Below are 19,111 nucleotides of genomic sequence, written 5' to 3' on the forward strand. Positions count from 1 at the left end.
AGTGCTTTTCGACAATTTTCTACTCTGGAATGCAGCTCGTTGTCTGTGTCAAAATATTGTCTTCGTAGTCAGCGGTTCATTTGAGCAGAGATGAGCCGCAGGCGTAGCCAATTATGGGCTGTATTGTGGGTGATCAAACACTTCCCATCGAAAACGCTGCAGGAGCATCTTCATTGCTCCTGCCGAATGCGGCCGAGAATTGTCGTGTAGAATGAACTGTACGACAGTTATGTTATGTGGATTGTATAGCTTCAGGCGAAATCTTTTGCCAGGCCCTCATACTTGGCGCGAGACGCTAATTTCTAGCCATCTTTGCGTTCTGACTGTGAGCTCAGAACTGAAAAGAGCGACATGATGCGATCGACGGGTGTACTAGACACAGTGCCCAACACATCTGTGCAAAGATTGTCAGATTTTCACTGTATTTACCATTTCGTGACCGATCGTTCCTTGCTTTCCGACTAGCCCTCTTACTTTATGATAAGTATTACACTTTCTTTCCGAAGAATCCTGCCGAGCGAGGTGGCGCAGAGGTTAGTATGCTCGACTTACATTTCGGAGGATGGCGGTTCAAATCCGTGTCCGACTATCAAGATTTAGGTTTTTCGTGATTTTCCTAAATCGCTCCAGGCAAATTCTGGGGTTTTTCCTTTGAAATGACTCGGGTATATTCCTTTGCCTTCTTGTTAAAAGAATTACCACTTATTTTAAATGTCACGTGTGTCTGCGTGGTTTACGTATATGGACGTAACGGCATCTGGCCACCTCTTACCCCTAACTCTACAACATCTGCAAAATAACATGCAAATCCCGTGGAGATATGCGATAACACCAGGAGGAAAAAGAACCAGATTACATTTTGTTGACAATAATATTTTTAATAAATTGTAATTAAGAAAATTTACTACAGTTACAAAGTTACTGAAACTCGTCACGACAAACTGAGGAAAACGTAAACACAAATTTTGTGCTCAGAATTGAGTAATACAGGGTGTTAGGAAACTATTCGTTCAAATTAATACATGAGGTAGAAAACATCAAAACAAATATATTCAGTTATTGTACCTATGATTCCTGACGTCAGTTTTTGATGCTAGGGGCAATTTACACAGAAGGTAGTTCAGCATGCTAAGTACAACAGTGGCATTCACAGAAACTGCTCCAATGAGCGACCATAGTCCTGCATGCACGCAGGACCACGGACTATGTTCGTTCGAAGGTTCCTGGCATATTCGCAATGGTACCGGAAACGACGGCAGTTCTAGAGACAAGGTCATCTTACACCTCCACAACATTTTCGTACACCAGCTGCTTCGTATGCCCCGGAGAAAGGAATGAGTCAGGTGGCCTTGCTGACCAGGCCATAGGACCACCTCGGGCGATCCATGGATTCCTGAAGGTGGCTGTCACATGATTCCTCACAGCAATGCTCAAATGAGCTGCCATCCCATCGTGCTGGAAATAAATCCTTTGTCTAACATTCAGAGGTACATCCTACAGCCGTTTTGGAAGACATGTTCCACGAAGATTCGGTATCTCCGTCCGTTGAGACGGAATAGAAGAATGTATGATCCAATCAACCTATCACCGAGAATACATTTTCGCACAAGAGCACCGTATCGCTGTTGAGTACCTTGTGAATTCACATGTGCCCAAACGTGCGAACTGTGGATATTTGAGTGTCAGTATACATTCACATTTAACGACAGCGACTTAGCATTTAACGTCAGCACCACTAACAAAATGTTCCGTAATGTTACAGGCTAACTTTAGAAACCATATGTTCCTTACCTGAAAAGATTTTTTTGACATTGTCTGCCTGCTGTATTAACTTGAACGAATAGTTTCGGAACACCCTGTATACATCAATGCTGTGTCACTGTTGAAAGCTATGTGTTTTTAACAATCATAAATTAACAGTTTTTAATTTAACATATTATTACTTTTCGAAACATGTTACTAATATCTGCAGAACTTTACCATGTCTAGAATTATGCCCTGTTTTTGCATTGGAATTAAGAAAATGTTTGGAATGTACCAGTCTTAAAAATGACAAACAAACATATCATTTATATAAGTAATTTGAGTATACTAGCAGAGGACGTGATGAATGGTAATCAGTGTTAGTAAAAATAAAAGTTGTAATAGTAAACATCTGCATACTTACTAAAAGTCTGTCGGCATGATTACTAAATGTATGCGTCGCATTCTGCAATAGTTCCTCTCCATCTAATCCATAACACCACATAATCCGAAAACTGAATTATTAGCGAAACATTTTGCTAACAAAGAGAGGTTCCTAACAGTGGTTTAGACTTTTTGAAACCATCTATACGGCGATGTAGGTTAAGATGCCAGGTGTCACCCTCTGCAGCCACTCACCCTCGTGGACCCTCGTTTGCGGTTATTGACGAAAAGAAATATAGGAACTTTGTACGGCTTTCAATAACGTTGAATCATTACGTTTGTGTTGACCGGTTCCGTGGTTGGACGGACAGACAACTGTCTTAACGTGCAAAAGGTTATGGGTTCAGATCTTGTCAGGTGACTTACATTATTATTCTTTTTAAATCTTTATCGGAATAACTTCAGTTTTATTCAGCTAAGTGGTTTACATGTAATTTTATATTTCTATTCCTTTGTCAAATTTTAATCATCATATCAACTTCTTTATTTTCCCTCATTTTACTTCCTATCATTCTGTTTCCACTCCAAATTTTTATGAATGTGTACGGCACAATGGTGTCTAAAATGTATTTTTCGTTAAAAGATGAGCATTTGTTTTTGGATGGTAATCATCATAAAAAACATCTAAAACATGACCCAAATCATATTGTAATACAGACAAAATAACGCAGATGAAGGTTTAAACGAAAGAAGGAATTCAATCGAAATTAATACTTAAAATTAATTAAAATCCGACGAATAAAGATTTCAAGCGGAAAAACAATGATACGAAGAAAAATGAGGGCAAATGAAGGAGTTGATATGATGATCAAAATGACATGACAAAGGGACAGACATATGAAATTACATTTAAACTAATTAACTGAAGAAAACCATTGATCAATTCATATCTATAAAGATTTAAAAATAAAAATAAAAAATTGAAATTGCCTGACACGGTTTGAACCGACGACCTTCTGAACGTGAAAGTAGTACTCTGTCAATTACACCACAGAACCATTCGACACGTTATTACTTTCTTAACGCTGTTGAACGTCATGCAAAATTCAGTTTTTTATCCGTCGATAACTCGCAAACGAGGGTCCACCCAGGTGAATGGCTGCAGGGGGTGATAACTGGAATCACCGTATAGATAGTTTCAAAGAGTTGATCTCACTGCTGGGGACTCCTCCTTGCAACTTCTCAAGTCACAAATGTATAACAAAGATTCAAAATGACCTCCACTTACTTATACTCAGGCATGAACTCGTCGGATAGTGAGCTGTAGCATCCCCTGTAGCGATTAAGAATCTCTTCACAAGCCTTGTGACACGCTGGTGAAGCTCATTCGGTTCAGAATCTGTGCTGCATAATCCTGTTAGTTTAGCTGGTGTCCCTGAAAATAATGCGACGTACTGTGGTCTGTATGTCATGCGTGCCATTGAACTGGTTCTTCCCTACCAGTCCATCCGTCATAGTAGATATCGTGCAAGTCACGTAGGAGATACCACTGGAATGCGCTTCCTCTTGTTAACAGGAACAGATCATGTAGCTTGTCTGGAAGAGTTTTCTGAATACATTTCTTTCGGACAATAAGCAGGAGGAAACGGCAGTGGGTCATAGAGAGACAGACACAGTTGCCTACCATTCCAGAACATACACTGAATTGTTGCTGCATCAGGTATTATATGCAGAAAATAGAAAGAACTGTTTCTGAGCAAGGTATGTAATATCTTTATGTGATGGTCTTCGTAATATACATCACTTGTACAGAACATGGTGGATGCTTGTGGATTTATGATGTTGATCAGAATTTATGTGTATATTCACGCTATGGAAATAAAGAAGTAACTTCTGCGTGCCTCACATGAGTACGAGCCTGGAAAACACGCGAAAACTAGTTGATGGGAATAAACAAGTATTTCAGAAAGTGAGTGGTCGCAGTTTTACCGAATATATATATATTCAGTACAAAATCGTGGATTAAAGAATATCCATAAAGGACAATCCTAATACGATGGCGGTGGCTGTTGGGGCAGCAATACTCAGCACATCGCTGTCCCAGCCGACGAATGTGACCGCAGAAAGCGTTGCCGCCACTTCTTAAGGCAGCTCATCAATTGTTATCCCAGTGATGACCTGGCCCTTTTCCCGTCTTCCCACAAAAGAAAAATCCATGACGGGACCGACGATCGATCGCAGCTCCTTCGTGTCCCAGTCGAACAAGCGGATGTCTCAACCAAGGAGCGTGCCGTTCGTGTAGTTAAACGTAAAACTCGTGTTACAGAGTTCAAAATTACTCGTAGGAGTAACGTAAAACGGAATAAAGACCTAGAGCAAACTGCCCGAAAGACAAGAGGCATTCACAGGCTAGGGATACACAATGAACTTCTTGTAAATTAAATTATTTTGTTTAATTTTAATCCTCAGTCACACAAAGGATGCCATAATGTAATTCAAAAACATCGTAGAACACGCCTGAGACAGGTATGTGTCGCTCAAGATTGTGAGGGACCATAGACACCGTGGAACAGTAGTCGTGTTAGAAAGTTGTTTCGAATGCAAAGAGCGGTTCATCACAGATTTAAGAGAAGTCAAAGTCTAGTTGACAAACAAAAGCAGAACGAAGGCAAAATGAGTGTAAGGAGAGCAATGGGAGACGATCTCAATGAATTTCTAAATAAAATTTAGTAAACCGAACTGACTAAAAATTCCAAAACGTTTTGTGGCTTTATAGGAGATAAGCTCACAACGTTATTCTTAACGGAACAAAATTGACAGATGCAAAGGTAATTTATAGGGTATCCATATGTGCTGTAGAGCCATTACTGTTTGCAACATATGTCTAAGTGACCTCTTGAATAACGTCGGACGCTGCATAAGACTTCCTGCAAACAGGAAGATGGGATAGCGCTAGAAGACTGGAGCGAATGTAGAATGGCCTGCTGAGGATCAGTGATTAGTGCATGGAGTGGCAGGTGACCCTGAACAAAAGTAAATGTAACATTAAGCGTAAGTAAGTAAAGAGGTCTGTTAGTGTTTGTTTACACGATTAGTGAATAATCACTGGATACAGCAACAACCTCAAAATACTTAGGACTAAATGTCCACAGCAATCGAAAGCGGAATGCCCACATAAATTAAATTGTAGGGAAAACAGGCGCCAGGCTGAGTGTCACTGGAAGCTTGTAAATGAAATAAACAGGAATTGTGAAAGAAGTGGCTTACAAAACAATTGTTCGACCGATTCTTGGTGGTGTTCCTTACCGGGTTGGATTATTAGAATAGAGAGAGAGAGAGAGAGAGAGAGAGAGAGAGAGAGAGCGGAATCAACGAAGAGCGGCGCTTTTCATCACTAGATAGTTTAGTATGCGCAAGAGTTTTACGGAGATCCTGAACAATTTCCAGTGGCAGTCGCTACAAGAGAGGCGTTGTGTCACGGAGGGGGGTTACTGTTGAAATTCTGAGTGCGTATGTTCGCAAAAGAGTCTGGAAAAACAACACTTTCGCTCACCTTTGTCTCGTGAAATGACCGCGATGAGAAAATCAGAGTCCACACGGAAGCACATTGATAGTCATTCTTCCCACATACCATTTGCGAAAGAATGTGAGGAGGAAAAATTATAGTGGTAGCAGAAGTACTCCCCGCTACACACCGTAAGGTGGCTTGCCGAGTAGAGACGTAGATGCAGAACTGGTTTCGACTGCTCAGCATGTCAAAGCTAGTTTAAGTAGTGTGTACGTCTAGGGACCGATGACCTCAGCAGTTTGGCCTCTTATGAATTCACACACATTTGAACAAAGTTGAAATATGAGAAAAATAAATAAAAGAATTTTGTTTAGAAATATCTTACCACTTACAGGTTAAGCCAAGGTGAAGGCATAAAAGACGGATAGGGGTCGAAAGAAAATGCTGTGCAAAACAAATAATTTTTTATCTCGGGACTCTCCCATGGGAGAGCTCTGAAGAGTGCCAGCACACATTCCACTTTCGCAGAACACATAATGAACAAAAACCCATAGCCCCATTGATATCGAAAGTTACCTACAAAACCTGAAAAACAGCAACAATTTATACCGACAACTAACAATAGAAGAAATTTATTACATACAAAAGGTAATAGTGGAAGGGAAAAACGTAATAATCTAAAACACAACAGTTTGCAACAACACACTCCTTACTACTCTGAGAGTACTGACAAAGGCCACGAAACAGGAAACACGCACACGCAGAGGAACCCCACCCGCCACCCCAAACAAAAAAAAATCACACAGAGAGGTAAATAAGGAACAGAAGTCGTCAGAATCCTCGCTACATGCGATACATTCTCCGACACTCATGAACAGCAAAATGGCGTAATGTTTTGGTCTATGATCAAAGTACAAAAGTTACGTTCTTCCGTGAATAAAAATAGCTGCAAGCGGTCCAACCAACGTGACTACACGACAGACTACGTAACAATCTAGTGCACACCAAAACTGTACCCACAACGCTATAGCAATCCCAATTGTATAACGCTGAAAAACACAAGTCACGTTTTTGTATTTGTTTACTAACAGCCGCTCACAGGTGGCATTAGGGGTTTAACTTACCAATCCGTATTGTGAACTTAGAAAACCAAAATATAGCTGTTCTCATACTATTAGTTAGAAAATAAAAGTGTGTGTGTGTCATCTTCTACAATAAAATTAAAAGCTGTTGGTAGCACCTCTCCACCTTTTTGCCTCCTGTGTCATGGTTACGTTGCGTTATTCACAGTCCTTTCTCGTCAGGAATCTTCTGTTGACAAACTTTCACTTCCTTAGCTACCTGTTAACGTGTAAACAGGCAAACTACCCGCCACGCTATGAAAGAAGCTGCTAGTTTGGTTCCACGAAGCAAACAAAGTTTTACATTCTCTCCGCGTCCTGAAATGACACTGACGAAGTAGGCAAGAAAAATAAATAACGCTGTATTAAAGAGTTGCCTTGGTCTTCATAAAGATTGATATCTTCGTCATTCTTCACTCCTTTATAAGCTCGATGCTACTCTAATGTCTGTTCTTGCATAGCCGCGATGGGGAAGATTAACCTCTGGCTGGGAGGGGAGGGAGATAGATCGTACTGCTTCTCTGCTTGCTGAGTGTTAATCGAGAGCAGATTTCATCTCTGATATCTTTAGTCTGCCATTCTTAATCCCTTTGTATTGGTTTCCGGTCATAAACATATATTACGTATTCTGTGACATAAAGGTTCTGAAAGTGAAAAAGCCTAGATTATTTCTTAACTTTTATGATCTCTGGCTTTTGTTCAGGCCTTCGTTTTGTCATTAACGTCGTCTACATTTTGAATGACTGACAACGGCAACAGAATTCAAAGTAAGTATAACTCTCTCTCTCTCTCTCTCTCTCTCTCTCTCTCTCTCTCTCTCTCTCTCTCTCTCAGTATAAGAGTAACTGATAGTTCTACTATATGGAAATCAAACCTTGTGACTCGGGATAAGGAATTACAGTTTTCATAACTGAATATTCTGAGGATTCAAAATGAGTGGGTTTAGGCACTAAATCTGGTTTTATGGATAAGCTGTAGCCTATTGCTAGAAACTTGATTTCCTTTCGGCAGAACTGCCGGCAGACGGAGGGAGGGGTCTGAGGTGTTGGGAAAGAAAGATGTAGCTGTTTGCTGCAGAACACGAGCCAGAAGCCTGCTTTCGATAACACGTGTTTCTCCGGGATCTGACACAATAGTGGAATAAAACGTTGTCGACTAATACGACCACTGGAAGAAATTGTTTAGTTTGGTAATGCTCATGATTTCCGAAAACACAGACGCAGTTATGGTACCTGGTTTAAATATCTCCGCGCGACTGCTACGGTCGCAGGTTCGAATCCTGCCTCGGGCATGGATGTGTGTGATGTCCTTAGGTTAGTTAGGTTTAAGTAGTTCTAAGTTCTATGGGACTGATGACCACAGCTGTTAAGTCCCATAGTGCTCAGAGCCATTTGAACCATTTAAATATCTTTCCTTCTTTCGTCTGTAATATCGCAAATAAGACTAAGTACAGCATTGTCACTGGTAAATGATGTTCAAATGCTGCAGATACAAATTCACGAGATCCCCATGAAGGAGGAACGTAGTGATGACCCACAAACATCGAGGTAGTAACGCGGAAACAACATAGAAGACCTTCAGAATCCACAAAGCCCTGAGTGAGTGTGTAACTTTCATTATTCTTACTCCCACTGACACTTGTTCAACAAGCAAAAACTGTATTTCGTTAACCGGTAGTTTCATTATCTTTCACTAATTAAAACCAAAAGGATACGGGCTAACCAAAGTGCAACGCAATGAGAGAAATGTGTCAGCTCGTTTACCAATCCTGGATGGCATATCGTTGTATTGTCTAGCAGCATGAATACTATCCTATGAACAAGAAAATCAAAATCTGATTAACGACCTGGTTGTTCTCTCTATGGACACTCATGCTCATAAATTAAGGTTTAATTGCAGAATGTGGTGCCACACAGCGTGGCGCTGTAGAAAACTGGCGCTAATAGCGTAGGCACGTAGGGAGCACACATGACACAGATCTGTAAGTCTACGGAATTGGTGATAAGTTGAGAAAACCGTCCCGAAACACATGTACTACAAAACGCCACTGTTTCCTGCACATGTACCCCGACATCAATATGGGATATGATCACCATGCACACGTACACAGGGCGCACAACGTGTTGGCATACTTTGGATCAGGTGGTCGAGCAGCTGCTGGGGTATATCCTCCCATTCTTGCGCCAGTGCCTGTCTGAGCTCTTGAAGTGACCTAGGGGTTTGAAGACGAGCAGCGATACGTCGACCGAGAGCATCCCAGACGTGCTCGATGGGGTTTAAGTCTGGAGAAAAGGCAGGCCACTCCATTCGCGTGATATATTCTGTTTCAAGGTACTTCTCCACGATGGCAGCTCGATGGGGCCGTGCGTTATCATCCATCAGGAGGGAGGTGGGACCCACTGCACCCCTGAAAAGGCGGACTCACTTGTGATAAATGACGTCCCGTTACACCTGATCTGTTACAGTTCTTCTGTCAAAGACGTGCAAAGGTGTACGTGCACCAACCATAATCCCACCCCACACCATCGAACCACGACATCCATACAGGTCCATTTCAAGGACATTAAGGGGTTGGTACCTGGTTCCTGGCTCACGCCAGATGAAAACCCGGCGAGAATCACTGTTCAGATTATACCTCGACTCGTCCGTGAACATAACCTGGGAACCACTGTTCCAATGACCACGTACTGTGTTCTTGACACCAGGCTTTACGGGCCCTCCTGTGACCAGGGGTCAGTGGAATGCACCTTGCAGGTATCCGGGAGAATAAACCATATCTGTTCAGTCGTCTGTAGACTGTGTGTCTGGAGACAACTATTCCAGTGGCTGCGGTAAGGTCCAGAGCAAGGCTACCTGCAGTACTCCATTGCCGTCTGCGGGCACTGATGGTGAGATATCGGTCTTCTTGTCGTGTTGTACACTGTGGGCGTCCCGTACTGTATTGCTTGGACACGTTTCCTGTCTGCTGGAATCGTTACCATAATCTTGAGATCACACTTTGTGGCACACGGGGGGCGTGTGCTACGACCTGCTGTGTTTGACAAGCCCCCAGTCGCCCTAGTATTCTACCCCTCATAGCGTCATCAATATATGTTCTTTGAGCCATTTCCAACACACAGTCACCATTAGCACGTCTGAAAACATCTGCACACTTACTCGTATGCTCCGTACTCTGACATGCACTAACACACCTCTGCGTATGTGGACTGCAGCCAGCGCCACTGTTAAGACGACTGGAGGTCAAATGCACCGAATGGTCGTACACCGAGGTGATTTAAACCCGCAATCCGCCCACCAGAGTGTTGTTTCACCATGTATCAGCATTATCCCTAAATTATGATTGTATTAGATTGTGACAGATCATTTCGTGTGTCGGAAGGAGACATAAATTTGAGTTAAAGCTCTGGGGGAATAACGTTAAGTATCTCTATTGTTCTGCTAGAAATCAAAAAACGATATGGTCAAAAAGGCTTCACTTACGCGAATGTGTGGTGTTTGTTTTTTTCGGACATGTCCGAAATACCAGATACAACTCATTCACGTAACTCATTTGCCTGGATGGGCAATGCATCCACCTTCTTCATTGCGGATGCACAAGTACATCCGACCTCCTGCGGGCCTTTCAGAGAAGCGAGCGTCGAAGAAATGGACAAGGACTGCGGATAGGTGGCGCTGGGTGGGATGTGGGTCGGCCGTGAGGCGTGGCGATAATGGTGTCCCAAATGGCGCAGTGGTTAACGCACCTAACTAGTAAGCAGGCGATCCTGGGTTCGAATCCCGGTCCTGTACACATTTTCACTCTTCGCCGCTGACTGCGCGTAATGTCCCGATGGAGCTGTCATCAGTAATCCGTGCCCTTTCCTTTCTCCCCCCCCCCCCACCCCTTCCACCTTCAGTCTACATGTAACACGCCGGCCGCGGTGGTCTCGCGGTTCTAGGCGCGCAGTACGGAACCGCGCGACTGCTACGGTCGCAGGTTCGAATCCTGCCTCGGGCATGGATGTGTGTGATGTCCTTAGGTTAGTTAGGTTTAAGTAGTTCTAAGTTCTAGGGGACTGATGACCACAGCTGTTAAGTCCCATAGTGCTCAGAGCCATTTGAACCATCTACATGTAACACTTCACTTCGCACCGATCAGTGAGTGAGTAAGTGCTTCCGCTAGCTCAGAAAATAGGTAAGTGTTGCCATACACACTTACTGTGCTTAGATGCTGTGATTAGGCCACCTAAAAAATGAAATTCATGTGTGTTCATTATGCTTTCGTACTTGCGCTTCAGTAATGGGGTTTTTGTAAATGTCTTTTCAGTCTATTGCGTACTAGATTGTAACTTCCAACATTACCTGCCAGCCGTTGTCAGCGTGCGAGTTCATAGAAATCGGCATCAGTAACATTGTGACATAAGTACAGCCGTCGTCCTGTGAAGTGCTTACCTGATACTTCTCTTTCTTAAAAATTAAACCGATGTTTCTCTTTAGTCAGGCCTTTTTTCTCTATATAAAAATATCGGATACCTTCATTGATGGTAAACGCAACGTGATCCTTAACAGCTACTTTTCTTTGCAGGGGCTGGATTTTCATGCGAAAAGATTTCAGTCGGATTGCACTTACATCGTGAGTTGGTGAGTTTGGTTAAATCACCTGGAAAGCGGAGCAGGGGTGGCTGCCCGAGCTTGTCTTCTATACGTTCCCTGTGTCACTTTTCTGCCTGTCTTTGCATGCTGCGGGTAATGGAAGCTCCAATATTTATGTCCGACAGCCTTTCACGACGTAGCGTTCACGTTGTTTGTCTTTCTGACCGCAGACAGGAAAAGAACAGAGTGCAAAGGGGATTGGGGGGGGGGGGGGGGAGGGAGAGGAAGGATTGTTAACATGCAACTGTGCTACACGCAACGAAAATGCTCTGGTCTACTTAAGCATCATGTGTCCTTCATCCGCAGTTACTACGGTTAATTAGAGGAAGCGACAGGGTGGTGCTTTCGAAACCAGTTGCGTCTCTTTAGCATAACCGCATTTTCGCCCAGATGAAAGCGTAAACACGCTAGAAAAGAAGGAAATACTTCAAACAGTGCTGCAGTTTACTCATGCAAACTTTTTTTCTGTTTCTGAAAAAAATACATTGCGCTCCTAGTTTGTACTTAGTGCTGAATTCATAACTGTTTTTACTTTTTTTTATGTCAGTAATATAGCTTATGAGCAATCACAATTTTATTTCAGTTTCTGACATAGTGCAGCAAACATGAGGTGAAATTCGATAAACAAATCCACATTTTTATTAGGTTATAAGTTCATCACATTAATGGAGGTGAGATCTAACATATAACACAGTAATCTTTGTGTTTACGCTTTGTGGTATTTATTTGACATGATAAATTACAGAAGACTGACAAAAAAATGAGCCATTGTATTGTAATGCACATCACTTTTTCCTCTTGTATTGTGAATCTTTCTTCTCTCGAATGATATTCCATCAATTATCTGCTAACGTAGAAGGTACCCACTTCCCTTCAAGACTTCTTTCTATGGTAGAAATATCTTTATGGAATCTTTAGCCGTGTTCATCTGATACGTCACTACAACTCTCTGTGAAGTAGTCCTGATCAGAGTCCATCATATGTACCTTCAAAGACGTATTGCACCCCAAATCGTGATATAGTTTGATCATACTATTCAACATTGCTTTGTAGTTAGTAGCTCTTCTTCTTCTGAGGAAGTTTTCTGACACCAGCTTGAAACAGTCCCATGCCGTCTTTTCTTTGTCGGTTAAAAGTGCTTCAAAATTTGCGTCTTTCTGCAGCTCCTTGATTTGTTGGCCCACAAATAAACCTTTCTTTCTTTTTGCAGCTGAAAAACGGGGAAATCTGGTAGCTAGATATGCAAACCCACTGCCTGTTGGATCCATGGCCTTTACGAATTGTTTCATTAGGCCAAGTTCGATGTGAAGCTATGGAAGTAGTTAATCTTTAAGAGCTACCAGACTATCTCGTTGTACATTCTTTTCGCCCACTTTCCATCTCCCCCTAGGCCATTTCTGTCTCGACTATCCCACTCGCAAAGAAAACAGGCATACTTCGTGTAGCCTTGTTGTATTGACAGTACCATAGCAATTACTTTGAAATCTGCACATATTTTCCATTTGTATTCGTTGTATTGTAATGAATTTAGCGTCCTTTGTACGAATTCGTATTTGTCTTTGGTCAAGCTGGCGTAAGCTATTGGAACAGAGGGTATTATTTCCGTTATGGAGCAAAACACGCTTGAGACTTGTTTTCTACGCATCTATGAAAGTCTCCACTTCTGTGAAATATAGGTGAAGGTCAGCACATTCATTACGCCAGCAACAACATTGCAAAATGTCAATGCTCCGTGAGTTGCAAAATAGGAAATAAAGGCATGTTCTCTGTGCCTGAACACACTGATTTTGGTATTTTGGTGGAGTAGATTATACTCTTCTAATCTTGATCAAAGCAGCTGAGCCTTTCGTTTACCTAGTCCTAGATCACGTACTAAACCATTTAAATCTGCTTGTGTTAACAAATGTGGCGAAGTCTCAATTATGCAGTGATATAAAGGATCATCATCTGTGATTTCTTCAGTACTAGTTACTTCATTGTCACTCCGAATTTGACCTGGAGCTTTGAAGGTACTGGAGGACTGCCAGAATGCTATAGGCAGATCTGGATAAACAATGTGCCTCTTCGATTTTTCCCTGAATTTTTGTTAGAAATAACAATCAGTAACGTGGTCCTTGGGCTCTCTCCAAACCATGGGCACAGCGAACAACGCCACATTCTCTTTACCTTTCCACCACTGAATTAATTTGCAGTAACATGTAACACAACAGAAAAGTGGTGCCCATTCTTCATCTTGGTCTCCTACCTCTACTCCAAAGTGATGTTTATATGCTTTCTTTATGACTGTTGAAATTTTCTTCCTATTTCTGACAAAGGTGAAAATCCCCAAGATATAGCAGAGGTTTTTGGCTTATAGTGACATCCACGACGACGCGACATTTCTGAAAACTTAAAAATACCTCTTCAGTAATACACCTGTACTACACTGAAACCAGAGAAACCCTGATATGTAAAAATAAGCAGTCAGTTTACCTTCAGCACCAGGCTAAATCAGTTTAAACACAGGAACTTATAAGTTCAACTGCGCTCGGAAATATGACAGAGACGGTTACTAGGAAGCTAACACACCCACTCGTTAAGATTGACACAAATTACGGCTAACACCACTGTTGTAAACTCGGTGCACCTGCCTCTGGGAAGCGTGGAGGTTTATGGTACTGCCGAGGCAGCCACCGGCTGTCGCAGTTCGAGTTAATGAGCTATTGGAGGTGGTCGCAATGACATAGGTGTGGCGGGGGATAACCCAACAACGTCTGATTCTTCCCACCTGCTGGTGAACAAGAAATTATCACGTTCCATCACTACTGGATGCGGCAACACACCCGTATTTCTCTATAGCGTCCCTGTGTTTGCCGTGAATTGTGGATATACATTTAAATATATGTATACATATTACATAAAAAGTATGTCTGACAACTATATTTTGTTTACATGTTTGAATTTACCATGGTAAACTGGTTTAGAAGTACACACTCTAATATCAGAAATAGAACCCTTGTCGAACAGTGTTAGCACTTCTACCTTCGAAATTTAAGCGTAGTAGGTCATTTTCACCAAAGTAAGATTTTATATATTCGCTACCATGCGATATAAAAAGGTCATAATAATACCGTGAAATCACGAAAAATGAATAAGAAAAGAGATTCGCAACATTAAGTAACACTGTTGCCCAGAGGTGAGTACTCAGTTTTACGCATTATAAATGAAGCAGACTATAATAAAAGTATGACAGGTGACATTTTGTGTTAATTTGCAATCAGTTTCTGTACTACTTCGTAGAACATAAATTAACAATGACCTAAATTCCATGAAGACGATATTAATTATTGTTCGGAGTCTGAATGCCAGTGTTAATAATCTGGAATTGAACCAGTAAACCCACCCCCGAGTCTTTAAATAATAGAGCTCCGTTTTTTTTTAAAAAAGCTAGTTTTTCACACATCTCATTGTTTGACATTATACTTCCTAACATATGTGTCGTACAATGATGTAATTTTGCAAGTCTATTCAGTGGTATGTGTAGCTTCTGTTTTCAGAATGTGTTTCGAGTTAGTGGTAAAGAAATAATAAATTATATGGCAGTGGATGATACCGAAGTTTTGCTGCGTAAACAATTAATACTTAGTAAGCGATGACTTTTTTTGTGACTTTACGTAATGGATGTTCCGCTGCTCAGTAGTAGCTTCTCTAACCAGCATCCCGTACAAGGAAACCAACTGCGACTTTACCTGCGCTCACCCGAACTTTAGGTAACTGGGCTATGTACGACTCTGTTTAAAAAGAACAGCTCGATGATTTCAGAGGGTAGAACCGCACACGTCTGCTTTCATGTTCGGCAGCTAACTCGCTGCAAATAATAATCTATAGCTCTGATCCAGGAGTCAAATAGTCTGAAATAATACAACAAACAGACATATTTATTAAAGTTTAAACAATAATTATTCAAAAGCATTCTATTCTAACGTCTGAAATTGATACAGACGACAGAGAGTTATGATGAGTAATGTTTATTCAAGAAGATATATCACCAGTACTCGAAAAGTGGTCCCGCGATAACTAAGTACATTGCAGACGGAAATGTTATGAAATGCAGTAAAGTTGCATTGAGCACCTTACGAGATTGGTAGCAAAATCCCCAAGCTAAATGATTATCCAAGACATGTGGAAAAACTAATCCCATTTCGTGATCACAATACACGAAATGTTCGTCAATTCAAAATAATTAAGAGTTCGGTATGATGATTTGCGTAACAACACATGAGATATAACCAACAGAAGCTCGTGGTTCATCTGTTTTCAATTCCGTGTTAAAGGAAATGGAGAAGGCGAAGTTCTACATTAGAGCAGATGCAGACCTCTCCAGACTTAGATTTCCTTCAAAAGTTAAAGTATTGTGGGAACCTTTCATCACGCAGAATCTATCGCCCACACGACCAAACAGCGCACTGAATTATAGACAGGTCTGTTTTCCCCACCAGAAATACTTCATTATTACGTTATTCAGATACGATCTGGCTTAACATGACCACTTCCTGAACCAGATTAATATATTACAACAATACTGAAATAAGAATGTTTTAAACATTGAGTCACACTCAAACCAATCATAATAAATATAAATAAAAGTTTGTTCATAAATAAATATACCAGCATTCTTGCAGCAGTGGGATCACGTTAAAAGACTACAGATTGTCGTTAAATATTGTTCAAACAATTATTTATGTCTTCTTGATAGAAGCGTCTTTTGGTTCTCTTTTCAATGGTAGTGTCAGCTAACTGTTTTCAATTACCACGGTATTTAATATCAATTGTAAACAACATTTAAATAGCGCAATTGGCAAAATACTAGCATATTCCTTAAATAACTATACAAGTATGACAATATATGAGGTATTGATACTGTATTCGGTTGCTGTGTTGCTGTGGAGAATATGATGATTCTGATAGACACTTGCATGATGAAAAAGATAAAAATACATAATAAATCCATAAATAAATTAGATACGTATCAGTAGCTTTCAGGGATGATAGATATAGTGTAGTGCTATCATCTCAGATATCGTTTGTTGAAATCGCATTAAGTATTTAAAAGTTGTTAATTCTAAAGTTAATTGCGAAAATATTTCGTCAGTGTAAATTATTAACTTTTGTAGTTTGCCTCATTGATTATGTAACTGTGATTTATTATAGATTTTCTAAGAACTGTAAGTAGCCACATTTGAGACTGTCCAACACTCCAGAATTTCTGGTGTATCTCATGTCGTCCTAAACGAGCAACGGCCATCCAAATTCTCCAGGATGTACCCATTTCCAGCCACGTACTCGTCGCCCCTGGGTCTGGGCTCACCGCGTAACGTCCTGTTTATGCAAATTCTCACTCATCAATTAAGAAAATTCACCTCTCTTCAATGCCAGGCCTAAGCGGCCGAATAATTCACCCATATCCTCGTAACGGTACACCTTTCACCATTTTATGGGTGGTGCCAGGTAGAAAAAGTTTCGTAATGGTTTGAACTTAGGTGCAGAATTTATTGGGATTTGCTAACTGTTTTAGTTTTCAAATACTGGATGTATAGTCTGGGTAATTTGCACTTCATCAGTTACGCTGCTCGAATGGTTCAAATGGCTCTGAGCACTATGGGACTTAACATCTGTGGTCATCAGTCCCCTAGAACTTAGAACTACTTAAACCTAACTAACCTAAGGACATCACTCACATCCATGCCCGAGGCAGGATTCGAACTTGCGACGTGGCGGTCGCGCGGTTCCAGACTGAAGCGCCTAGAACCGCTCGGCCACACCGGCCGGCAGTTACGCTGCCTCAACACATGTACACAGTTTCTAAATTTGCGTTAAACCTCTAACGTAAGATTATGCCTCTTAATGAGTATATTACGACAACATTTAAAATTTTTAAATTTGAGCATTAATTGTATGAAATAAAAAGATACAAATTTTGTTTGCCCTGGAAGCCATTCGAGAGGAAGCCTGCAGCTAAGATTGTGCACCGTTTTAGGTGTTTAGTTACAAAAAGCTACAAGCCTTTTTAAGATCATTACAAATTACTTTGATTAGTATACAACTGCCAAGCATCATTGTTCCATTATATTGTATAACAAACGATCCAGCTCACACAAATTATGACGATGTTTCCCGCCGTTGGGCAGTATTGCACTAATCAGTGAAATTTGTTATGAACTGAAGAGGGCTCGTAGATAAGCTGAAACTAGGAATCGTATAAAATCTTATTTGCAATCTTGAGTATTACGGGTTTTTCTGAATTCATGGCTTCAAAAGGGGTAGGTCGATAGGATGCATTGTGGGGCATCAAAAATACGGGGTGGTTTGAATTAAACATTCGTTACTTGATAAGCCCTCCATGACAAACTGGGGATCGTTGGACAGTGAATCTTTGTGGAAACGTTTGTAAGAACATGCGGAAGAGAAATGACGAATAAACCGTTGAAAGAAGTACATTTTAATATCCACATGAGAGGGAGACATTTGTTAATTGCGTACTATGTTTACGTTTCCGTATACAAACACTGGTAAATGTGACGACCATCTGCATCGACGATAGCCTGGAGCCACACTAGAGATTTCTCTACTCTTTCCCAAATCAATGTTGGATCAGGAAACGTTCAGCTGTCGACACAGCTCATGGACTGCTTGAAGATCGCACTTTGCATCCAACACTTTTAGCCGTGGTCACAGTGACTTTCTCAAAAATTTGTGGCGCAGTTGGTCGCCGGCCTCTCCAACCAGCAGTTCCCAAATCGCCAATTAATTCCATCTTCCGAACCATGTTTTTCAATTGCAGTGCAGGAAGGGACCTCTACATATTCCTTTAATGTGTCGACACTCATTAAGACCTGCAGCGCTATGACTGTTACTTTGATAAAACAGCTTTACAAATAAAGCCCTGCTCATCCTGTCCAGACCCATATTGACTGTCGGCTGCGGAGTACAATAATGTTTGAACAATGAGTACATTAGACTTAACAGCACAAACTACTTGACATCTGTGCATATAAAGAAGGCTTTGCTCGTAGTAATTGAAGTGGATAAGAATTTTTAACATTTTTTCATTACCGATCGTTACGTCTATTCATCTTGCCCTTCATTTGCCCCTTCACCTTGTCCTTCGCCTTGCTCTTACTCTTCACCTTCTTATCCACTTTGGTCTACCCCTTCCCCTTGCTCTTCCTCTTCCCCTTGCTCTTCCTCTTCCCCTTGCTCTTCCTCTTCCCCTTGCTCTTCCTCTTCCCCTTGCTCTTCCTCTTCCCCTTGCTCTTCCCCTTCCCCTTGCTCTTCCCCTTCCCCTTGCTCTTCCCCTTCCCCTTGCTCTTCCCCTTCCCCTTGCTCTTCCCCTTCCCCTTGCTCTTCCCCTTCCCCTTGCTCTTCCCCTTCCCCTTGCTCTTCCCCTTCCCCTTGCTCTTCCCCTTCCCCTTGCTCTTCCCCTTCCCCTTGCTCTTCCCCTTCCCCTTGCTCTTCCCCTTCCCCTTGCTCTTCCTCTTCCTCTTTCTCTTTGCCTTCACCTCCACCTTCTTGTTAACTTTGCTCTTCATCTTCTTCTTCACTTTGCTCTTCATCTTGTTCACTTTGCTCTTCACATTCTTCTTCAGCCTATCCTCAACTTGTTCTTCACTTTATAGACCTTCAATTTGTCCTCCACCTTGTCCTTCATTTCCCTGTTCCCCTGCCTATTCCTTCTCTCATTCCT

Source organism: Schistocerca cancellata, chromosome 3 (genome assembly GCF_023864275.1).
Source record: "Schistocerca cancellata isolate TAMUIC-IGC-003103 chromosome 3, iqSchCanc2.1, whole genome shotgun sequence".
NCBI lineage: Eukaryota > Metazoa > Arthropoda > Insecta > Orthoptera > Acrididae > Schistocerca > Schistocerca cancellata.